Below are 26,112 nucleotides of genomic sequence, written 5' to 3' on the forward strand. Positions count from 1 at the left end.
TTCTGGGCTATAGATTTTTATCAAGGATGGGAAGTTGAGACCAAGGGAAATAGTTCTTATCTTCCTTTTGTCTCCCCGTATTACTGGTTACTCTAGGCTTTGACACTTCTTTGGGTCTTCATTTCTTTATGAGGGCTCCTGTGTCATGTAGTACTTAAATTTGAATTCTTTCTCATGTTAATCTGTCTTTTGTTATGGAGACATAAAATGAATAAAGGAAAAAACTCTCCTCCCTTATATTATTCTTCAAATAAATGGAGAATGAAAGATGCTTGACTGTTTGAGATGCACAATATTCTGAAGGCCTGGTGAGCTGAATGACCCCCCAAAAAATCCAAGTCTTAATCCACAGAACCTATGAAGGTTACTCATGGGACTAAATTAAGGATCTTAAAATGAGGAGATTATCCTGGATTATCTAAGCAAACCCAGTGTACTCACAAGGTTCCTTATAAGGAAAAGAGGCAAGGAGGAGAGGGAGAGTCCAACAGGAAATGTTACCATGAAAGCAGAGTTCAAAGTAATGTATAAACACAAGCCAAGCAATGCCGGCAGTCTCTATAAAAAGCAAGGAAATGGCCTCTCCCTTCAAGCTTCCAGACACAGCTCTGCCTACCCCTTTTAGACTTCTGAGCTCCAGAAATACAAAATAATAGTTTGATATTGTTTTAAGTCACTAAATTGTTTTCTAGTTTGCTATGGCAGTAATAAGAATTAATTCAGGTGTTTTGAAACACAGCCCCATATAGCAGAAAGATGAGTTTGAGGTTGTTTCCTGTCTAGCTTGCTCTTACCATTCTAAAGAAGCTGTCAAGCATTGGGAAAGATATGAAATATCTGGGAGTAAATCTTTAGGTGTGACAATCACCATGCTGCTTCTGAGCATGGTTAGTCCTTTTATTCTGTTTCAAAACAGCTCCTTTAGCCTGATAGTTAATGAAAATTGTTCTCAGAGTTTAGCAACAACTTAACTGTCAATACTCCAAAGTTGTTTTGCTTCTTTAGCAGAAGTTTCATTTCGGTCTTTACAGTACGCATGTGTTTTCCTTTGTATGGTTCCAAAGACACGTCAGGTTTTTCTAGTTTGGTGATATTTTAAATCAAAGGTATAAAAATTATTTATCTCATTATTTAGGTACCGATTCATTCATTAAATAGCAGTTTGGTTAGAACAATCATTGTATCTGACCTCAGGGAGTTTACAGCCTCGGTTAAGAAGAGAGTCATGGGACAAGTATCTATAATTGATGAATGTTTTCAAAACGGAAAAAGAGAGACCCTGAGATTTTCTGATAGGGAGAAATTACCTAGTCTACAAAGGTTCAGGGGAGATATCCCTGAGGAAGTGAGATCGCTAGATTTACTACATGAAATTAGAGGCAAAATGTTCCAGTAATTAAAAACAAAAAAAGTATGTGAATGCCAGAGATTAACTTCAAAGAGCAATGGGAAGTTATGGAAAAATCGGAAGCAATAAAGCTGCATAATCAATCTTCATCTTTGGAGAGATTATTCTGGTTGCAATTTGAAAAATAAATTAATGAAGCAGAGTGTTTTCTTAATGTGTTGCTTTAGTAAACACAAAATATTTAACAACTCAACAACTCTTGTGCTTTAGGATTGGTATAATTGATGCGACATTTGCGGTTTTCTTTACTACAGCTTGGTTAGATTTTTAAAGTAAATATTTCTTTTCAGTAAGACTGTTCACTTCTCACTACTGATGTATCTCTCAGAGCCAACCTTCCTTCTCAGTGGGTAACTTTTACCCAGAGATGTGCCATGTGGTGCAAATGGGAGCCAGAAAATCAAACCTCTTCAGCTTTATAAATATTACACAAGCTGCTAGATGAAAAGGAAACTGCTGAGTAAAGCACATGGGCTTTGTGAGACCTATTCTCCTTTCTTCTCAAAGATTATTACTATTGTTGTCTATATTATGCTTATTTTGTGTTTGAAGTTGTTAAATATTCCACTACATGATGTCGAGTATTGTACATGAAATCGCGTGTTTTCTCACATCCACTTTGAAAGTATAAATTTCTTGCTGTTGTACCGTGAGACTGCTAATATATAGATAATAATGAAATAATCATATTTTAAATATTTATTTTGTCCCCATGAAAATGACATGTTAGCTTTTGGGGCTGGTTGGACATACTAAACATTACTAGTTTTGTTACAGAGTGCCAAGTTCTACCTCAATTAAGATATCATAGACTAAAGAAAAATATTTCCTACAAAGGGGCAAACACTTGTAGCTAGAACGCACGAAATTCAAAATGGCTTTGAAGATTAAAATAAAGGGTATCTGATTTAAAAGAGTGCAAAATTACGAGATTTTTCTCTCAGCCATGATGAAATCCCCTACTACTTGTGCATTTCTAAGAAAAAGTGAATGGATGAACTTTCATTTCTATTAATATATAAGATTTAACATGTTAAAATCTTTTTAATGTGCAGTCCAAATAAAGCCACTATTCTAGGTCATGCTATTTTCCTTTCTGATATTAAAGAAATGTAAATTACTTGGCTATACTTCTGATTGCTCTTTCCTTAAAGCTATCTGTGAAGTGAAACACTTTTGTCTTTCCAGAAATATGGCTTTCAGTGCTTTTGATTATTTCAATTTTCTAAAGTCTTTGCTTCCTCTGATCTCCTTCCTGGAAAATCTTTTACATATCAGTCTGCCTAGGAAAATCATCTCGTTTGTGATTCTGTTCAAATTATGATGCATTTTAAAAGCCATTCCTGACACAATATTCTCAAATAGAAATTGTTCCTATCAACTTTTCTACCCCTAGTATATCCTATAAAAATTTATACCATAGAATATATAAAACTTCATTGTATTTGTTTTCAGGTCCTTCTCTTCTATCTCTCAGCAAGCTTCTTCAAAGCAGTATCTATGCCTCTATATCTAATTGTTTTTACAGCCCTCAAACATGTGGGGCACATTTAAGTCATTAAAGAATATTTAGAGCTTGAGTCACAACTCACACTGAAAGTAAATCATGCTGATCCCAATCTAGACTGGGCAAATCTTTTGTGCACATAAAATATGACAAAAATATAGCTGATGAGCATGAGAACAATACATATCATTTTCCCCAGTACCAAATGAGCAGCATTGTACATTTGATAACTTCTATCCAATAATTATATGTCAGTGCACATTAAAAATGATCTATAATTTAAGAAGTGTCATTGCAACTTCTCCATATAATTTCCCATTATATATATATATATATACATATACACACACACACACACACACACATATCTATACAGTCACACAGATATATACACACATAGGCTATATTTCTGATATACATTTATTTATAGTAGGGGGTATACATGGGCATTTATGTATTTGTGTGTGCTTGTGTATTTGTGTATAATTTTGCTATGAAGGTCCTCACATAATACACGGAGTGTGCATGTTTAAGTTTATAAGATAATCACAAAGAATTTTGCAAAATATTTCTAGGAATTTACATTATCACCAATAAAATATGACTGACTTTTGCTCCACATCTCTAACAATCCTATCCAAAGAAGGGTTCAATCCTCTGTGAAGCTGGCTAGAAAACTGCTCATCCCGTTCAGTGGGTCCGAAGTCTAGAGTGGTGGGGAAGGGAGTGTTCAAAAGATCATTTTGGTCTTAGGCACAAGCTGCAGTCTGGTATAGTAACAACACTACAACACAAAACAACACAATACAACATAACATGTATATTTTGGTCTCTATCTTATTCTACATCTACTTCCTAATTGTTTCAAAATTTGAATTTTAGGAGTATATGCAAAATTACTACCTTCACACTCTAACACATGGTGCCTTGGCAAGGAAACCTTGAGAAATTGGCAAAAGGAGTGAGATTTTGGGAACAAAACACTCCAGAGTGAGAACTAGCCTCTCGATGCAGCTGTCGCGGCAGTGTGTGCAGGCAGGTGAATGGTCTGTAACAGGTGCGGGCTTGAGCAACGCAAGCTGCACAGGCTGGCTGAACAGATGGCGCAGACCTCTGAGTTCAGCGGACCTCAGCACTTGACCACAGCTGGTTCTGCAGGTACATGGCACATCGTGATGATTAGAAACGAGGCTTTAAAGCAAGACAAGGCTCGCCTCAAAAGGGACACAGTTTCAATGTATGGGAATTTCAGGCATTGGTGGGTTGAACAATATTCGTTTATTTCCTTTCTCAGCCAGAACTGCAGTCTTGGGTTAAAACCACAAAGGGGCAAGACGGGTATAGGCTACAAAATACCCCATGCCACGTTTTGGCCTTTAAAGTATTAGTACGAAACACGGATAAGGAACACTGGACCACCTCTTTCCAATTCTATTTCTTTTCTTTGTATTTTTAATGTTTTCCTATGAAACAGTTCATTGTGTAATACGTGGACCACAAAAAGAACGCATGTATTGTGCACATAAGTCAAGACACAAGATAATAAAATGGACACCTTTAAATTCACTACACACTTAAGAAGAAAACATTACCAAACAAAAAAATTACATGTGTGCATTGCCTTAATCTCATCTCTCTGCCTGAATTTCTCACGTGTCAATTCCTTGCATTCTTTCAATATTTGATAGTATGTGTGGCTATGTACATATGTATGCATCTCTAATTAATACATCAAGCATTTTCCTTGTTTTAGAGCCTCATGAAATAACATCATACTGAAAGTACCATTTTGTGACTTATTTTTTATTAAATTTTGTTTCTAAAATAATCCAGGTCATTCTTACAAATCCAATTAATTTATTTTCAATCTTTATAATGTTTCATTTTTAAAATATATCACAATTTATTTATGCATTGTTCTGTTGATGGACACTGTTTACAGATTTTTTGCTATTATGAGTCATTTTGCTTATCACCATTCTTTAATATTTCTCTTCATGTCCATGTGCAAGACTTCATGTAGTTTTTGTATCTTGGAATGGAATTGCCTGACTGAAAGGCATGTATGTTGAAATTTATAAGATAATGTCAAAGTATTTTTCAAAGCGTTTATAACCAATTACCTTCCAACAATATATAAGAGTTTTTCTTGTTCCATAATCTAATTTATATTTTCAAACTTTTTAATTTTTTCTACTCTTATTAGGTATAAAATCTAATGTCATTCCTGTCTTAATTTGCAATTTATTGATTATTAAAGAACTAGAAGTTTTTTTCATAATTTAAAAGCAGGAAATTTGTTTTTTTATTTTGCTTACTTTTATACTGGGGCTTATTACATTTTGTTTGATTTTGTTTATGTAGTTGACTTTGATGTCATTATAGATTATGAATTTTTTTAAAGTGTAGTGTAAATATGCATTTTTTCATTTTTATTTTGTTCTCTTCTGCTAAACAAAATGTTTTCATTTTAATGCAGTCTAATTTTCAGTCTTTTCCAATGTTATAATATTTTCCTTTATTTACTTTACTTTTTTTTAACTTTTGTCATTCATACTTACTGCTTTAATCTATCGGGGACTGATTTTTGTGAATGATAGAATAAGTACCCAAATTCTATTCTTTTGCCAGGGGTAAAGAAAAATGACCAGTGGAGGTGCTTGCTGAGGCAAAGGGCATAGGGAATGGGTAGTAGAAGAAGGTAGTTATAAATACCAGCCATGATCACGTGGCCAGTTACAGAAATGACAACTATAATTGTTATAAGTATCTCTTCCTTATTTTGTTATGAACATGTTTGTATGATATGTATGTCTGTGTGTGTGATATATATGTGATACGTATTTTATATGTACTTAGGTACACATCTTTGTTTTCTTCCCTCTCTTATCCCCCATCACATAACACAAGATGTATTCACTTTAAATCATAGTATTTAAGTATTGTTAACTTTGCATCACAGTATTTGAGTTATGGGATATCAAGAACAGTAAACATCACTCAAGAACTTTTCATCCTTTTCTAGGCAAAGAGTATGTTTTTTGTTGTATGCAGAATAGCTGTATCATGTTAGTTGGAATTGTGACTTTGCCATTATCTTTGTTTAAAGATTAACTATGGTTTACAGAGATGCAGTTGGGTGCCAAGCTGACAGGGGGTGCTGGGCCATGGTGTCCAAATATGTGGTCAAACATTATTCTGGATGTTTCCATGAAGATGTTTGTGGATTCAATTAACAATTAAGTTGGTGGACTTTGAGCGAAGCAGATTGCTCTCCGTAATGTGAGTAGGCCTAATGCAATCAACTGAATGTCTGAGAACAAAAATGACCTCCCTAAGCAAGAGGGAATTCTATAAGCAGATGGCCTTTGGACTTGAACTGCAACACCGGCTCTTCCCTGTGTCTTCAGCCTGACTGCCTTTGGATTTGAACTACAGTATCGACTCTGCCCTGGATTCCAGCCTGTCAGCCCACCCTGCAGATTTTGCACTTGCCAGCCTTTACAATAGCATAAGCCAATTTCTTAAAATAAATCTCTTTGCGCGCGCACACACACACACACACACACCCTATTGGTTACATTTCTTTGGAGAACACTGACTAATACATCTGTTGTGGTAGAAAACAGTCCAAGTTTGCTTCTACTGAATGAATCTCAACCTCCAGCACACACTATTTTATGACTGCCTTTTTTTCCCCCACAAATAAATCTTATCAATAAACAAGCAGCTATTATGGCTGAATGAAGAGGCTGAGTTTAGGGAGAGAGACAGAGAAATATTAAGAAAAGTAGGCATACAAACATACGAAAATGTGACACTAATAGCTTAGAGCCTGGATCAGAGTACAAATTCAATAAACGTAGTCTCTATTATCATAACCATTATCAATTGCAATTTTTACTGAAGGCAGAAAAGAATCATAGCAAAAGGAGAAAATTAAACACCCTGTGGCTGTGTTGATTTAAAAATGCTCAACCATGAGAGAGCTGAATTAAAGCTGTACCTTTCTTTCATGCTTTATAATTCATCATAATGAATGTGCAAAAAAACTATTCCTTTAAACTGATTTGATTATACCTTCACTGATTATCACCCAATATATAGAAACAGACCAAAATTGAATTTCCTTCTACTTTGCAATACAAAAGATGCTATAAGCATGCATGGCAATTTGCAAATCAAAAATTTTAATGCTATAATTTGATTTAAAATTTATTTTATTTCATGTGTGTTAAATCTTGAGCAACTTTAAAAAATAATTAAGGACCATTTATATGGTATTACATTTCCTTATAAGTTTTATAATTAAGTTTTTTCTTTATTCTCTTGGTCTGTCTAAATTAAATTAACTATGTAAGCAATGATAACTCCAAAAGTCCATCAGTGACTGCATAAACTCAAAGACAAAGAACTCCAGATAATGAATAGTTATCATCATCCAGCCCAGATTTAGCACAAAAGTATCATAAAACACGTAGAAAATTATATCTAAGTTTCAGATGTTAATACTACCTTATTAGAAATTCCATTGAATGTAAATGGATTAAAACACCCAATCAAATGCCAGAGACTTATAAAACAGGTTTTTTAAAAAATATGACCCAAAGTATATGCTGTCTACAAAGACACACTTTACATTCAAAGATACAAATAGATCAAAAGTGAAAGGATGGAAAAAAATATATGTGCAAAAAGTAAACCAAGGAGAGTAGAGTAGCAATTGTTATTGCAGTTGGGCTTCAAGACAAATATATACTTAAAGACAAAAAATGGTTACTAGAGACCAAGAAAGACCTTTTCAATGATAAGAGGGTCAATACCTCAGAAAGATATAACAATAGATGTATCTAAATACAGGAAAAAATTTAGTAACCTGACCAAAAAAATCCCCAGAAGACACAAATTAGTAAAATCTGGTATGAGAGAAAAGACATCATTGCAGATTTTATAGACATAAAAAAAATTATAAGAGAATACTATGAACAACTGAATGCCAACAAACTAGAAACTTGGATAAAATGGAAAAAATTTCCAGAAAAACACAACCTACCAAAATGGCTGAAGAAAAAAACGATAATCTGAATAGTTCTATAGCAAGCAGAAAAATTGACTTAGTAATTTAAAAACTTCCAACAAAGAAAATCCCCAGTCTAGGTAGCTTCACTCATAAAATCTACCAACATTTAAAACAGAATTACTACAAATCTTTTATAAACTATTCCAAAAATAAAAAGAGAGCGAACACTTTCCAACTCACTCTATGAGGCCAGTATTACCCTGATACCAAAACCAGACATAGACATCATAAGAAAAGAAAACTACGGACCAATATCCCTTGTAAATATAGAAACAAAAGTCCTCAACAAGATATTAGCAAACTGAATACAGCAAAATATACAAAGAATTATACAACATGACCAAATAAGATTCATTCCAGGAATGCAAGGTGGCAAAACATAGCAAAATTAATCAGCATAATAATATATCATATTAAAAGAACAAAGATCAAAAACTAATCGATCATCTCAATAAAGATTTCATTTAAGATAGAGGATTTGACAGATTTAATGTTCTTTCATGATAAAAATACTCAGAATTTAGTAATAGAAGGGAATGTCCTTAACTTGATAAAGAGAATCTATGAAAAACCCACAAGAAACGAAACATAATACATAATGGATAAAGATAGAATTTGTTCCCCTTAAGATCAAGAACAAGACAAGGAACAAGTGTCACCTCTGGCTACTTCCAATTGACAATGTACTTGAGGTTCTAACCAGGGCAATTAGGCAAGTGATGGGGTCCAGGGCAGGGCGCCCCAAGATGCGCGACTCTGGTATGCAGACTAGTTCGAGCTGAAGACAATAAAGGCTCAGACTCAGCAAGAACATTCCATCTTTCCCCCCTAACTACCTAAAAGGAATTTAAAATAAAAGCCTGTCCCCAGGACAGGCCATCACCATAGATAACTTTGGGTTCCTGTAGACTGGGAGGATCCTTGCTAAACTCACTCTTACCAAAGTTATATTTACCTAACATTTGCTTTTCCATTTCCATGTGGGTTGCCTTCCTCCCCTTTGAAGACCCAAACCACTACCCTAAATGTCCTCTTTGTCTGCAGCTGAAGATACTTAAACAGACAGCCTCAGCCAGTTGGCTGAGTTGCTCAGTTTGCCTGAGCCTCTCCCATGTATACATGTTTTAAAGCTTTGTTTAATTTTCTCCTGTTATTCTGTCTCATGTGAATTTAATTCGTTGCCTGGCCAGAAGGACCTAGAGTGGGTAGAGGAAATGTCTTCCTCCCCTACACAAGATAGATAAAAGTAATTCAGATTAAAAAGGAAGAACTAAAATTATCTCCATTTATACATGGCATGGTCTTATATAAAGAAATCTTAATAAATCTACTAGAAAAATATTAGAACTAACGAACAAGTTCAGCAAGTTTGAAAGATACAAGATTAATATACACATATTAATTGTATTTCTATACTCCTTTAATGAATACTACAAAAATGAAATTTAAAAAATCATATTCCAATAACATCAAAAATTATAAAATAGCTAGGAATAAATTTTAAAAAATAAGTGCAAGATATTTACATTTTAAACTACAAAATATTGTTGAAAGAAATTAGAGAACCTTGAAATAAATGGAAATGCATGCCTTCTTGATGGATCAGAATACTTACCACTGTAAGTGTAGAGACCATGTGGACCAACTGGAATTCCCAAAGATGCAAGTGGAAGCATGAGAGAGTACAGCGACTTTGGAAAACTTGCAGGGGTTTCTTTTAGTAATCTTGGGCCTTGATATGTTCTATGATGCTATGATTTCCCAAATAGAAATTTACTAACGAGAAATGAAGAAAGATATTCACAAAAAGATGTGTGCAAAGATGTGGATAAAAATAACAGCTATTTTAATAGCAGACAGAAACTGGAAGCAACTAGAATGTTGAGAGACCAGATAAACACATCGTGATATTTTACGCATTGGAAAACAGAATTCTTTTTTCCTTGTATCAATCTTTTCTCTTAAGGCTGTCAACCGATTGAATGAGGCTTACCCACATTATGGAGGGTGACATGCTTTACTCAGTCTTCTGATTTAAATGTTAATTATATCTAAATATACCTTTGTAACAATGTCTGGATTGATGTTTGACCAAAAACTAGGTACCATGGTCTAATCAAGTTGACACATAAAATTAGCCATTGTGTATACTTATGCGATTATTGCTTACAGTAGAGAACTGATACCATAAAGAAATAAAAGTCTTATATAGAGATATCTACAATATTCAAATGCATCTAACGACAGAATAACTATAAATACACATACACACACAAAGAAGAAAGAGAACAAATCAAACAAGACCACATTTTTTTTTCATTAATATTGTACTCTCTAATTCCAATCTACTGCACATTCTGAAGAATAGTGTGACTAATCAAACGGCCCCTTCTATGTGTAGTTTTGGGATAGTCCAAACTCATTTTAGTCCATCCTATTTATCTCTCTTTTTAATTTTATTTTTCGTATTCAGGTATGCTTCTACAGGGGCCAGAAAGGTAACATAAAGGATTGGATCACCTATGTGATAAAATGCATGTTAATCTGCAGGAGACTGAGACTTCTCAACTGCAGCTAACACTGCTATGCAGAAATGTGCAACTAGCACAGTCAGCTACTGATTCTGAAAGAAAAATCAGAAATGTTGATTTTTATTTGATGTCTTTTAAAATCAAAATGTTGGCTCATTTTTTTACATTATATAGACAGAATAAGTATATGGGCCATGTATGATTTCTTAGCTTCAATTTATGACCAATTTATGTTTCAAAAACAAATAACTCTTTTTTTTTTTTTCTGGTGAGGAAGATTGGCCCTGAGCTAACATCTTTGCCAATCTTCCTCTATTTTTGTGTGTGTGGGATGCCACTAGAACATGACTCAATGAGCAGTGTGTAGGTCCATGCCCAGGATCCGAACCTGCGAACCTGGGCCAACAAAGTGGATCATGTGAACTTAGCAACTATACCACTGGGCCTGCCCCACAAATAACTCTTAATAATACCCTGACCAAATGAATGAAGGAACATTTAGGACACTAAACTTTCCAAATGTTACTGGAGGCGGAGGGACAATGTGTTTTCTCTAACTCTGTTATATGAAGTTAAAAGATGAGAAACAAGTAATCTCATTTCTCTCTCTAGATATTCTGTCAGAGACTTAAAACTTTACTTCTTCATTTACCCCAACAAATTTTTTTAAGAAGTAAGTTGTCATGGCTCCCTTGACAAAATGAGAAATTTACTGTCTAGCCACAAATGTATTTGAGTTTTTAGTTCTACATTAGTACTACGACTTGTATATAAATTTATTTGGAAAGCCATATTTCCAGGTCAGTGTCTTGCAGAAAACCAGAAGTATGGATGGTTCTTAGCCCCACGTGTATATTCCACTCTTCAGTGGCATTGCTCTCGAGTGCAAATGGCCCACTCCCTAGGGAATGCTCCGGCCCTGGAAGGCATTCAGGACCTGGAAGCCACATCTTCTGAAATGAGGTCATGGAGCATTCTGCTACCAGATTCTCTGAGTATGGGAATGCTTAAAAAAGAACTTACAGTTAATTTTTTTCCTAGTACAGTATAAGAAAGAAGAAATCACCAGCATTGGTCTCTCACTGTGAGCATATTGACCTCACCTTCCACATATTGCTTCTTGACAAATAACAACTATACATGACGTTACAAAATTGGCCCTGTCCATTTCCCTCTACCTCGAGTCACATTACACGTCCATTGTACTCTGTGAACAGATGCTGAAAAATGAGACCTCACTGACGGAAGAAGAAAATCTGGCTGCCAGGCTGCTTTTTCTCCCCACATTGCAGAGAGCGCATAGGCTGAAAATCAGGTTTTCAACCATCACAAAGCCTGCCACTGGTAAATTTTTTCTAAGATACACCATCTAAAGTTATCATTTATCTCAATGCCCATTTTTTTAAAGTTTTTGTTTAACTCCATGGGTATTTAATTGAAATGTTAGTAATATGCATTACCATTGCAACTACAAAGTGATAGCATTGAAATGCATTTTAATGCAGAGGAATTAGTAAATATAGAATGAATACAGAATATAGAAAAATATACATAAATAAATATAGAATAAGAAAAGTCAGCCATAGGCTTGAGATGACAACAATACAGTGAGATTTCTGTAGAAAGCGTGACAGATAGTGTCCATTGGCCCACTCAATAGCAAATGGCTTTTTACCCTGCTTCTAAAATAGAGGCTGGAAAAATTTTTTAAGCCTCCTACATTTTTTAAACCCCTTTGAACATAAGAGTGTTCGTGTGACTCACTCTAGCCCTCAGAATGAAAGGAGAGGTCAACTGGAGCCTTGATGGCTTTTCCTTCTTCCTTTCTAGAATGCTGGTGAAAACTGGGAGTGCAACAGTCATTGCTAAGGACAATGTAGCAAAAGATAGAAGAAGACCATTATCTGTCATTATTCAGACAGAGTTTCCGTCTTAGAGTACCACTTGGAGATTTCCTTTTGTATGAGATAAATAAATCCTCACTCACTTGAACTCTTGCAATCCAGTCTCTCTTCTGAAACACAAGGTGTAACTAAAACACAGTAAAAAAGAGCTTTAAGGACTGCATGATCGCGGATACCAAGGAAACAGGGTTGATCTACTCTAAGTGCTAAGCCAGGTCCAACATTATTATAAAAATAAAATAAGTTTAAACATGAGTGTAAATTCATTTGATAGTTTAACAGAAAAATATACTTAACAAAATAGGAAAACTATTTTCATTACAATATTTTAATTTTTTTATTTTTAATATTTTCATAATATATCTTATAAAAATATCAATGTTTTGAAAATGTCAGCCAGATCCATCAGTACCATTTAGAAACTCCCAGATTATTCTAAAGGTATGGTTTAGTAATATATTTCTGCATTTAGCCCTTATTGCCTGTCATGGTGAGTTCTACTCAAGCAAACTGTTAATTAGTAATCACTTATGACAATAAGTAAAGCTTGTCAGTTCTGGCTCTCAGAACACTCACTGATGTGTGTGCACTTCGTGGTGAGCAAATCATCTGCTCTGACAATTTTCCTTGAGGCACTGATACTCATCATTAAATACTCCCCTTCACCTTGTAGACATACACTCAATTTTTAAAAGGTCTGGTTCTGGGTGGGATTATAAGCCAGCAGTTAAAGAGCTTTCACTTTCTCGAATTGAGAAAACACCAGAAACTCCAAACTCACTCTGCAAGATGAATCTCCTGATAAGGAAGGGCTCCTGGTCCACATGACCTTGATCATCGATTCCTGAATGTCTCCCTGGGGATCTCTTACTCCATGCCACCACCACTCCAGCAGCAGTGCAAAGAGAATCAAGCACGAATAAAAACTTTTCCTTTCTTCCTCCTGGAACAGTTGAAAAGAAGAGGAATTTTTAGGAAAGTTTTACTGAAGAATAACAGCCATCACCAAGTGAATGAGGTCAAGTACTTAAGAGGCTGGTTTTTAAAGGATAACTTGTGCACAGCAACTAACATGTTTATTTCACTTAAGAGGCCAAGTTAAAAAACAAAAGATATCCTACCCTGGATCCTTTACTTCTTACCTCCCATCCTATCTTTGATATCTCTCACTCCTGAAGAACTTAGACATTTAAAGTGTACCAAGAGAAGCAGCCTTTATGACAATCTATCTAGGACACAATTATTCAATTCTAGTTCTTAGTAATAAGACACCTGTTGTTTTCAATAGAAGGATTATATGATTTCAACATGACACTCAGTTTTATACCAAAAAAAAATCCCCAAAAATGCAACTATTTTCCATTACAGAATAAAATTATAATTTCACTTATTAGTGAAATGCTTTAACAAAACATGAATGAAACATATCCAATAAGTTACAATATCACTCAAGTACAAAGAGGTAAGAAAACAGCTTAGAAAGCCTTTGGACTACCAACATTTTGTACGCCACTCACTCATTCATTTTTAATAAAACATTATCTTACTACATAATCCAAAATGTGCCCCACACTATGCCTTGTGCTTCTGGGAAATAAAAATAGGCAAATCATTGACAAGCTTTACGTTTTAGGACCTATCAAAAGAGGTAAAAATAAATAAATAAAGTGCAATGCAATATGTTAGATGGATTTTTAAGGGGACCATATGGTACAGTAATAGCACATTAGGGAGACGGTTGCTTCCCTCAGGATGGGAATCAGTAGGCTGCATATAAGATTTGATACTGGATTCATGCCTTAAAAATGGAATAAGAATGCATCGTGTTATAAAGAATAGGAAGATAATACTCCATAAACTCATGCAAGAGGGGTAACTACTTCCTATACAGAAATATTACACTAGTGTTGCATGATAATTTTATCCAAGGGTATAGACCCAAAATTGTATGGTAATCTCCCAGAGGACATCTGGATTTTTATTTGTCTTGCCCAATTCTGTTTCCCCAGTGCTTAGGACAGGACACTGGTCACATAGTAGCCGCCCAATAAATATGTGTTGAATGAAAAAATGAACAAAAGAGACAAGCAAATTTTCAGTCTTAGTCCTGGTAATTCACCTGGGGCTGTTAAACCTTAATTCTAATTGTATTTTAAACAGATCTTTAGAAACATATTTGCCAGCAATTATGGAATTGGAAAGTTACTAAGTTTTATTAAGGTCCCACTTGATACAAAGTAATGAACCAGGGTAAACAAAGATCCAGCTAATAAGGAGAAAGCTACACGAACACTTCTAGAGGAACTCCAGTTACAACTGAGGAATGGAAGATACGCAAAACACAGTTTAATAACAATTAGTAAAAATTCTATAAGTTCAAAATTAATATATTTAAGCAAAAAAGGTAAATGTGAAGGATATGAAAAATAGAGTCAATATTAAAGTGGTATTCAGGTATAACATAAAACTTTTCCAAAGATAGCAGTATCTCTACTGAAAATTCAAATGAAATCTAATCTAACAAATAAGACATTAAGATATTTCTATCAAGTGATAAGGAAGTCAAAATCAAGAAGCTGTAGTCATCAGAACTGCCAAATGCAACAGCCTCTTGACATCTAGGAAACTGGGAAGGAACGTTTGAATAAAACTGTAGTATTAACTAATATTTCTTCATCTTTTTTTGGTGAGGAAGATTGGCCCTGAGCTAACATGTGTTACCAATCTTTCTCTTTTTGCTTGAGGAAGACTGGCCCTGAGCTGACATCTGTGCCAATCTTCCTCTATTTTGTGTGTAGGTCACCGCCACAGCAATGACTTGATGAGTGGCATAGGTCCATAGGATCCGAACCCACAAACATGGGCCACCAAAGCAGAGCCTGCCAAATTTGACCACTACATCACAGGGCAGACCCCAAACATTTTCTTCATCTTCTTCATTAGTAGAAGGAACCTAAACGAACACGCAGATGATCTCCACTTTACCTCTACCTTACAAATCTCTCACAATTATGTCAAATATTGAAACCCAAATTTCATATAGACGCTTTTGAAGATCTTTATCTTCCATGTGTAGGGTCAGGGTGGGGTATTCTAGGATGAGTAAGTGAACATCACAGACATTTTCAGCCATCAAATCATTATCAATACTCAGATTGTGGAGATTGAAGTATCACACAAAGTTCTGATCTGTATAAATAAAAAAGAAATCAATTTTTAGGCATATGGTAGTGAAGCTGCAGAATACAAAGATGAAAAGAAAATCTTAGAACCTACTAGAAAGAAAAGATTTATTCCAAAAATGGATCAACAAGTTGACTCAAAGTGTATATTTTTTGTAGACCAGAGACAAGACAAAAATGGAATAATATCTTCAATATGATATCAAATAAAGAAACCTATTCCCTTTTAAATATTCCTCAAGATTAATAATTAAATACAGATATTTCAATCAAAAGAATTATTTTAAAATGTGCTTCCAAAAGAAATTAAATCCAAAAGAAAGATGAGGATGGAAAGAGCAATGACATATTATTTGTCTTTGAAAGTATGTTTTTGTTTGAAAAATTTTATAATTTAAAAAAATTTATCTAAACATAATAGGTTAGCTCAATGTTAAAAGTAGTATATCTTAAATTCCTATCATTTAGCAATTGACAAATGTGAGCTAATTGCAAGTCTTATACAAGCAGAAAAAATGGAATTTTGTTTTATTCATACCATGTCTCTATTTCCAAAGAACTGTCTTAAAACAAAAAAAGAATTATTGATTTATACCATCCGCTTTAATGTCAGTCACAGAAAGAATTTTAGCATTCTATTCCTCACTTTTAAGAAAAAAACACTGCTTTTTTCCTTTACAGAATATCTTGGAAAAACAGTTCCTTTGAAACATTTCTTTTATTCTATTTAGCAGAATGGTAGAAAAAGAAAATATAATACAAAACACACACTTGTCTTTTTCATTGCAGGTGAAAACACTTTCGTGAATGCAACATTAAAGAATCAGAGCAGGATTTGTATCTAAATCATTAAAGGGAGAAAATAGGAAAATCTCAAGAGTAATATTATAAGAATAATAAATCGAGTCTGTGGGTTGAGTTTTTATTTATTTTTTAATTATTGAAATATTTTATTTTATGCTCTTTTGTTCATGATTTCCATTATGTGGAAATACTCAATATGGCTAAAATAATATAGGATTAGATCAGTGAGTATTTTTTTAAAGCATAGGAAATTTAATGATAAATCTACATTCAGCAAATGTAGGGCCCCTGGATCTTCCGTAAAGTGCACTAGTAATACTTTCTGGCAAAAAAGGGCACACAGGAAATGAGTGCACACTAGATGGCAATATTTCCTACTCACGAGCCTCTTTTTGTGCTTATGTAGAGTAGCCCTTTTTATATGATCAGCTAAATAAATGTTTCTCCTTCCTCCTGCTCCTTCCTTATCCCTCCCAATACCCATTTCACGGCTTGTTTGCTAAAATCCTATTGTTCAGTAGTTTGGTGACCAGGCTCTGTCTCTATTGATTCCCCTCCTATACGCTTTGTTCCTTCATGCTGAGTCTCCTTTGTATCAATGTATATTGATATCAATATTATATTGATTATCAATATAAATTTTGAAGGCTATGGAAAGAAATATGTCAGAATATGAGAAAAGCAGCCCTTATGATGAGGATAATGGGTGGGCATGATAAAAATGAGACAGGATATGAAGAAACTGACTCAGATACTGAGGAGTGAGCAGTCCAATGTACAAGGTAAACTGAAGTTTGATTCCTTTGCCTATTGATAGTTTAAGCGAGCTATCTAGTCAGAAAAGTCAAAGGAGCAGAAGTGCAGACAGAGAGACAAAGATATCAGGGAATGCTGCTATGGCAGAGGGTAACTCACACGTTAAAAATGGGACTAAATTGAAGAGCTGCAGGTATAAATATACTTTATTTTTGTTATAACTCTGTCGACAAAAATAATCCATAACCAATCTATAAATGAAAATTTGAGTGAGTTTATTCTGAGCTAAAATGTGAGGACCATGGCCCAGGGCCTTTCTTCCCGAAGGAAGAAAGGGCACCAAAGAAGTGGGGTGCACAGAGTGGTTACATACCCCCAAAGAGAATGTTTCACATATGATTGAAATGTCCCTTTTACAATAGTCGTGAGCCTGCTCTGTTGGCACAGCGATTGATGGACACAGCAGGTAGGTCTGCTGTCTCGGTGGACACAGCAGGGTGGCAGGTCTGTTGTCTCGAGCTGGGTGGTCACAGGTGAGCTGGGTAGTCAAAGGTGAGCGCAGCAATCAGTTCCTAGCCTAAGGAAAGATGCTTATCCTTAAGGAAATTCCAGTGTGGGGGGAAGTTGCACCTTTATCTTAAGGCCATTTGTTCTTGCCATAGGAAACGTTTAAAGCAGATATACAATGCATGCTCAACAGGCACAGTCAGGCCCTTTTGGAAAAAACAGAGTCAAGTTGAATTAGGTTTACACCAAATGGCTTCCTCATATACTCCAATATATACTACTGCTTGCCATTTCTATTTGTCAACTCTCACTGACTTACTGCTTACTGTTGCTCAGAACTATGATAAATGCTCTGTTACATTTAATCCTCAGAGCAATCTTATCCCCCTGTCTATGGAGAAGTTGGTTAGTTAAACGGGCCTCAGCCAAGTTGCCCAAAATTCAAAGCAGATTTCTTGTTCAATTGACTAAAAACGATGATACAAAAAGAAACTAAGGCATATATATCAAGTGGATAAATTTATCAACCCCATTAAAACCATTACAATACAATGGTACAATTGTGAAAAAAAGAGAAAGGAAAGATGGTCATGTCATACAAGTGGCAGAGCATTCCCTACAAATCAACATTTATTTAAAAAGATCGTCCTCACTTGGTAGTGGAATAATTCATTTGTTTAGCCAGTCAGCCTGCCCCAGGTCTGCTCTCAGGAAGACTTCCCTGGTCCACTGTCCTTCACGGCCATAGAGAGGAGAATTGGAAAGGATGTCTCATTTGGGAGATGGTACTAATTAAGCAGGCTTCTCATCGTTAATGTAGGTTTGAAGGCCCAGAGATTAGCTAAGGAGTTGAACAATTACAGCTCTTTGTTTGACTTTTGTTTTCAAATTATCTGAAAACAAATGTACGTTTGATCTGTTTCATAAACTAACTGAATCCAGAGAATTTATCACATCTAATAGGCCTTGGCCAGAACAAATACTGGACACAGTGGACTCAGCTAAAAAGTCTCCCCCTCCTTCTCTTGCTTTACTCCCTTCAAGCCACAATGACCTTCTTGCTTTATAGGTGTGGACCGAGAGACATGCAGGGATAAACATTTGACATTCTGAAGGGTGATCCAATTGCTCATGCAAATTAGCCTTCCCTTCAGAGCCTATTCCTGCCTTGTTCCAAAATCCCACTTCTAATCTGCAATGCAAGCCTTATAGTGATGCACTGTAATGCATGTGCAGATGATCAGATAATCTCATGAAAGTTCTGCCTAATCAATCATTGGCCTTTTCATTCGGAGTTCAGAAGGGAGTCAGTCAAGCAGTATTTCTCCAAAGAGTCTTCTCTATGATTTTAAGAATGAGGCTTGTTCTATCTTCCATAAAGCAGTCCATTCTTGCAATACCTCTTAAGAGTTACTTGCTTTGTGTTTTGGACCAAGTGGAGCTTGTTTTCTTGTCCTTGGCAATATTCGGGGTTGGTAGGTTTTTGGATCACCTGGTAAACGAGTAAGAGAAGCGTACTGAAATAAGTAATATTACATCTTCCAAATCCAAAAAGGCCAAAAGGAAAGGTGGGAAGTTCCCTCAGTCCACACATTTTCTGCATTCTACTTCTTAGATCTCCATTCTTTACTGATCAATTAATTTTCACATACAAGAACTGGCAAATTCAGTTAACACAGTAAGTCGTCATATGTGCTGTCTACTCAGCCTTGGTCTCACAGTTCCACATCCACCCTTTTTTTTTTGTAAGATTGGCACCTGAGCTAACATCAGTTCCCAATCTTCTTTTTTTCCTTCTTCTTCTCCCCAAAGCCCCCAAGTACCTAGCTGGATCTTCTAGCTGTAAGTCCTTCTAGTTGCACTATGCAGGACACTGCCTCAGCATGGCTTGATGAGTGGTGCCAGGTCTGCGCCCAGGATCAGAACTGGCGAAATCCCAGGCCACCGAAGCGGAGCCCGCGAACCCAACTACTTTGTCACCGGGCCAGCCCCCAACATCCACCCTTTTACACTCTGCTTGGTGTACTGGAAACTCAGAGCTGCTTTGTTTTTGTTTTTTTGCCAGCTGATTCCATGGTAGGTTTCATCAATAGGGGGCGCTAGTAAGAGATTAGACAAGAGAAGGCAGTAGTTGAGGAGATTTATTCCTTCCTACCAGCATCATCTTCGTGATTTTTTACTTCGCACTTGCATTTAGTTCCAGTTTTGTTGTTTTCTACTCTCCCAGTATCAGCTTCATTTTGCCCCTTCAAAGGTGACAGGCCCAGCCGGACTTCAAATATCTGAGCATCAGCTTCAAGGGGACTGTCTTCTGGTCTCCGCAGGCAGCAGCACTAACAAAGCGCCAGCTCCTGTTGAGAGGTTGGAGTCCTCCCTGTGTAGGGGCTCCTCTTGCAAGCTTCTAGGTTTTAATAACCCTAATATCTTCCCACTTTTCCTCCAGCCCTGGTGGTGACGGCTCCTTCCTGCACTTTTAAATTCTATGTCTATTCAAGATCTCCTTTTCACCTTGTAATACCTATTTACTGATTCCTTAGAATAAGTGTTCTCTGGGAACATAACTAAAATGATTTCTTTTTTCCAGACTGCCTCAAGGATATAGCAACTGCTAGGATCACTTTCTGAGGGATGATTTCTTTTGTTTTGAACCCTAGTTTTCGCCGACAAATAGTTACAAGAGCCTCACAATTATTTTAGCACAATCATAAAATCCTGAAACCGACTTCATGCCCTGAGGTGTAAAGTTAGAAATCTGAGTTCATCTTCTGTCTTTAAGTCATCAGCTGCCATGAGAAGCAGTCACCTTTCCCTACGACTTTCAGATTTTATGTCAGTAACAACTCTATTCCCCAAAAGTTTAATGTCATGGTAGGTAATAAGTTATATGTTAATTATATACTTTGCCACTGGCTGCCATAGCCTCAGCCTATAATATTGACTAGATTGTTTTATTTCCTTCATTCTTATGCAAACTAGAAAATCAGTTCTTGATTCCCCAATTTACCGGAGAATCTGTTAGTTTCAGTGTCTATATTAGTCACAGTTGTTTCACACTAGCAATGGTAATAAATTCAGACTGATTTTTGAAGAAAATGAATGCATTAAAATAATACTAGTTTACAAAACATCAAAGTAGAGTAGAAAAACATATTCAGAATATGGAGATAAAAAAGAGAGAATGCAGGCAGAATCACAATTCCACTCACACAATAGAACCAAATCAGTGAGTTGCTACTGCTGAAGGCTGCGTGTTGTCACTTCTACAGCTGATAATTCAGCAGAGGCCACAGCTGGTATGATACCTGGTACTTCCCCGAAACGCAAGGCTATTACTATCAGAAAAAATTCTCCATTCTCCTTGATTCCTTCTGTCACTATCACCAAATTAAAACATTTAACTACCTGTACCTGATTACTCAAGCCAATGCCATGAACCTATGCCTCCGCTTCCATGAGGGCAAGCATTTTTAGCCTTGATAGTAACAGGCTTTGTAACCAGCCAAGATTTGGAAAATAGGAATTTACCAATTCTAAGAAGGTTCAGTTGCTAAGCAACCAAATAATAAATAAGACTCACCTCTAATATTCTTACTTCCCACTGACTTCCAAAGCTAAGTCTATTCTCCAAAGAGAACTCCATTGGACTACGAAAATGCCCTCTTGTGATTACATTTGTTATAACAATTCTCTTAATATACCATGAAAGCATACAGTTCTCAGTTGTAACAATTTTCTGAACATAGAGTTTAGACCTTCTGAAATTGTTTGTTTCAGTTTTGCTTTGATCACTGGGAGCACTAATCTTATCTGACTTCTTCAAGTTATTGTCATCATGCTAGAAATCTCTGTTAAAGTTAATCTTATACGTAAATTGACACACTAAAGCTCTGGTGTTGTGGCCACTAGGTAGCCATGAATAGCCTATTTGTGGAGTGGAGGGTCAGAATGCACTGTTTTGGTCTCCATTTTCATCATTTACTCAACCTGCATTGTTCCATAATTTTTTTAACATTGCTGTTCTTCAACTTCCTCACTTGCAAATTGGGATATTCAGTGTGCCTCTGTTGCATGCTGTTGTAAGAAATACATTACTCAATACATTACCAGTTAAGCCTAGAATAAGTAAGTATTAAGTAAAAGTTATCATCATCTTCATCATCATCAGTATTACGTCACTTTGAAATTGATGATTTTCTTGAAAATTTTGAAAATATGCCCCCCTCCAGTAGGACTCCTCCACCTCTAATTAACATACAAATTAACTAGACTCATGCTAACTATAATCCAGTCCCTTTTTCCCCTAGTCAGACTCTGTCTTCCCTTCCTTGCTTCAGGTTTTATTAAATAATTTAGTTCAATATATTATGTATTTTATATCAATTACATAACAAGCCTGGTAAAATAGTAATCCTGAAACGATAAAAAGAGAGGTGCTCTCCTCAAGTAGTTTACATCCTGGTGGAGAAGACAAAACAAAATATCCCTGGCTTCTATGTAATATAGTACACTTAAGATGGCAAACATCCAGAGGGCTGTGGAGCACAGAAGAAGAACACTTAAACCACCCAGGCATTCTCAGAAAGCATCAAGAGCAGAAATAAGCCGAGGTTTGAAGAAAGAGAACTATAAAGCTTGAAGAAAAATGTGGAGCCAGCATTTCTGTCAAAAGAAACCATATGAATAAAAGAAAAGAACTGTGAAATGGTATATTGTGTGAAGCATTTTGTAAGAAGTTTGTGGTGTAAAATAGAAAGAAATGAAGCAGGACCTATAAAAAGGGGCCGATTCATGAAAGGGCTTATGTACCACGCGTAAGAATTTAGACTTAACCTTTTAGGTGATAGGGAACAACGGAAGAATTTAAGCAGGGCAGTAAGTGACACAGGCAAACTTTGATTTCCAAATTGATTTCCATTCTAAAGAGACTTGCATGAGTAAGCTAGCTCAATCACTTATCAACTGAGGGATATTGAGGAGTTTGCTTAAATTCTCTGAATTTCAGATTCCTCATTTCTGCGAAGCTTATATGAGATATATAGAAAGATTTATGGGATCAACAAATGCACATGTTGCGAGACGCAGTCATAATTCAGAAATGTAAAAATGGCAGCTACACATTCTACAAATGAGGAGACGTGCTACTACAAGCGTCATCATGGGTGATCAAGACAATGTTCTCAGACTGAACTTTGACCCCTTGATGATAAAGCTACTGTAAGAATAGCCAATGAAGAATTCCTCACATCATTTGTGGAAAGATGAAGTCAGGCATACCATGCTTAGAGGAAAGAGAGAGAAATTAAAAATGATAACAAGAATGATACTGAGATCACAGTTTGGAATACAAAGAAAATCTAGATAAGCTTCTATCTAGCTTCTAGATAGTTACTGAGAAAATATCTCAGTATTAAAAAATAAAAATACAAACATTCCATTAATGGGGACTGTGAAGCTGGGGGCTTAAGAAATCAATCACTAACCATAACAATGACAGAGATCCCTAAAGAGTATTTATTTTAAGAAGAACAGAACAAGAACTGAACAGGAGGCTGAAATAAAAAAGGAACTTTCTTCCCCATGTCACAATTCATTCCTTCATCCATTACACATACATCTATAACATTCCAGACTGGTATTACAATAGTCTGTAATCAGACATGTCATTTTTCTTCTGAAGTGCAAAATTAGTTGAAGAAAAATCATTAAATAACCACATTAACACATTTAAAAAGAGTTACATGCAATGAAGATAAAGTAACAGATTTAACAACAGCAAAAACATCCTTAGAATTAAAGAAGAATTCCCTGAGAATGTGCTATATTATTTGAAATATGATGGTCAAGTAGGAATTAATTATGTAAAAGTAGAAGAGCATTTTATATACAGGTTGTCTAGGCTAAATCTTGTACTGGGAGAAACAAGCTGAGTGGTCCAGCAGAGGGATGTGGTTGGAATAGAAAATGCAATTTAAGGGTACATAAAAATATTTAACCACCATCCTAAAAAAGAATGATGCAGTCGTCAGGGTGATTTCGACTGTGAATTTGGAGAAACCTCCAAGAATATATTGCAAAAAGAAACATGGGGTAAGTCAAAAAGAAAGAAAAGGCAAGAGAGAATCAAACCAGAAATTAAAATACGTAACTCAGAAAGTGAGACCAAAACCAAAAAAAAAGGAATTTTTTTAATCAAGAATTTCTCCGACTTGAAGGAAAACAGGGGTCTTTAATTTCAAATGGCATGCAGAAGGGCAAGCAGGATGAGTGTAAACAATTCATTACTGAAAACTTTATTTCAGAATTTCAAGGAGAAAAAAATACATGGAAAAGTCTTCCAGATTTTTTAAAGCAGGTCCTCTACACTGGAGCAATTAAATTTAACCCAAGTATTTCCCTCCATTTCCAGACTAATTATAAATGTCTTTAAAATTCGGGAAGAACAAAATTTTGATCGGAGGATATTACTAAACTCTCAATTAAGTCAGAAGACGAAATGAAGATATTCTCTAAGACACAAAGATTAGAAAGTAAAATTTCCATGTATCCATTCTAAGGAAGTTTTTAGTATCAGTTAAAAGAAAAGCCAGTCTACCTTGATTGAAAATTAAGGAAATATCTTATTTCACATAACTGCAAAGTCCAGAGATTTCAGGATTCAGGCTTGGTTTGCCACAAAGCTCCAATAATATCACCACAGACAAGTTTTAGTCTTCTAATGCTCAGATCCTCTTCCTGGAGTTGACTATTATGAAGTAGGTTCATCTCTCTTGGCAGCAATATGTTTGCAGAAACTCTCAAAACTCTAAATTCTAGGACTACTACTACTAATAATAACTACACCTCTTCTGGATGGACAATTAAATATATTTGGTTTCCTTACCCCTGAACAGGTCGGTTGGCCAAACTGAAAGCAATGCTCTTTTTCTCTTAGTTTTATGAACTAACACAGTTAGTCCTCACAGTTGGTTCAGTCCCTGAAGCCACATGGACAGGGTGAGCTGATTCCCATAAGGAAAATGAGGGCATCAGTCTTAAAACAAAAATAGAATAATGTAATTTGGCTAAAATCAGCTAACCAAAAACCTCTGATCCACCCAATGATAATAAAGTTATCCAAAACTTGTAAATAAGGCCAAAAAAAAAGGTGATCTGTTCTTTCAACATCACACAGGGATCCCAAACTAAGTCTTCAGGGAATGGACTTTTACTTTTTGCTTTTTTTCCCCCCAGGTTTACTGAGGTATGAGTGACAAATAAAATTATGAGATATTCAAAGTGGGAAATGTCCTTTGTCAATTGATCTATTGATCACAGGTCCCAGACTTAGTAAAATAGCATGTTAAGCTGGAGACTTTGCCAACAGAGGTGGAAATGACTCCTGTCCAGTGGCAAAAGCAAAGACTATAGTTTATGACTCTGTAGGACACTCACCAGTTTTATATCAAAGTCAGCACTCTTGTGCTAACAGTCCTTTATTTAATTGCTTATGATATCTGAAATGCTCTTTGGACCTATGTTAATATCTTACTGTTCCTCTTAGTACCTGATGTGTGGAATAAATTTCTTGAAATATTTGTTTATAGTTACAGGAGAACTATGATTTAACGTTTTTGAAAATTATACTTTAGATATCTGTATATACCCTCCTTCCCATACATATGTTTCCAAAAATGTTTCTGACAATGTAGCAATCATTAATCCCCTCCTTAAAGTTTCACCCTGACACTGCATCTATCTCCCTTTCCAGGTAAAGTGTGATCTTTTCAAGTCAACACATGTCTCCATGTGATCTGGAGATCTTTCAATAAATATTAATTACCCTCAATCAATACAACACAAAATGGAGGATAAAAATAATACAGCAGTAGGGCCTGGCCTGGTGATTTAGTGGTTAAGTTCGAATGCTCTGCTTCAGCGGCCCGGGGCTCACAGGTTTGGATCCCGGCCATGGACCCAGCACCACTCATCAAGGCATGCTGTGGTGGCATCCCACATAAAAGAGAGGAAGATTGGCACAGATGTTAGCACAGCAACAATCTTCCTCAAGTAAAAAGACTGGCAACAGATGTTAGCTCAGGGCCAATCTTCATCACCAAAAATACATATATATATAATGATAATAATATGACAGTGAAAAAAAAACATTGGAGAAAGGAATGAATTGGAAACAAAGCAAAGTGCTCATTGCTTCACACTCATATCCTGTTTGAAAGAATATTATGAACTTTTCACCCTTATAGTGGAATGATTCCTAGGTATATTTCTGGAAGATGCTTCTTCGTCCATTACTCCTATCTCAGCCACTATGCCTCTTGGTTCTGGCCTCTGAGAGGAGTCCCTTATTTAGTGTTATCCACAACCACACCTGAGATGGGAATTGGAAAGGATGCATATTCTGAGTGTTGATTCTCCTTATCATTTCACTTCTTGAGG

At 35.7% G+C, this 26,112-nt stretch overlaps 1 long non-coding RNA gene across 2 annotated transcripts in view; it reads right to left on the reverse strand.

The window, feature by feature from the left end:
• The window catches only part of LOC139076475 (uncharacterized), a 45,464-nt gene extending 20,994 nt beyond the window's left edge, over positions 1-24,470 (reverse strand). The window contains exons 1-4 of one of the 2 annotated variants that reach the window (XR_011528119.1): positions 24,272-24,470; positions 13,212-13,373; positions 12,514-12,558; positions 9,611-9,771 (exon numbers count right to left, since the gene is read on the reverse strand). This is a non-coding gene — a long non-coding RNA (uncharacterized lncRNA). The remainder of the gene's footprint in view (positions 1-9,610; positions 9,772-12,513; positions 12,559-13,211; positions 13,374-24,271) is intronic. The other variant, XR_011528120.1, reaches the window with a different exon arrangement.
• Between the last annotated feature and the right edge of the window lie 1,642 nt (positions 24,471-26,112).

This window comes from Equus przewalskii, chromosome 16 (genome assembly GCF_037783145.1).
Source record: "Equus przewalskii isolate Varuska chromosome 16, EquPr2, whole genome shotgun sequence".
NCBI classification, from domain to species: domain Eukaryota; kingdom Metazoa; phylum Chordata; class Mammalia; order Perissodactyla; family Equidae; genus Equus; species Equus przewalskii.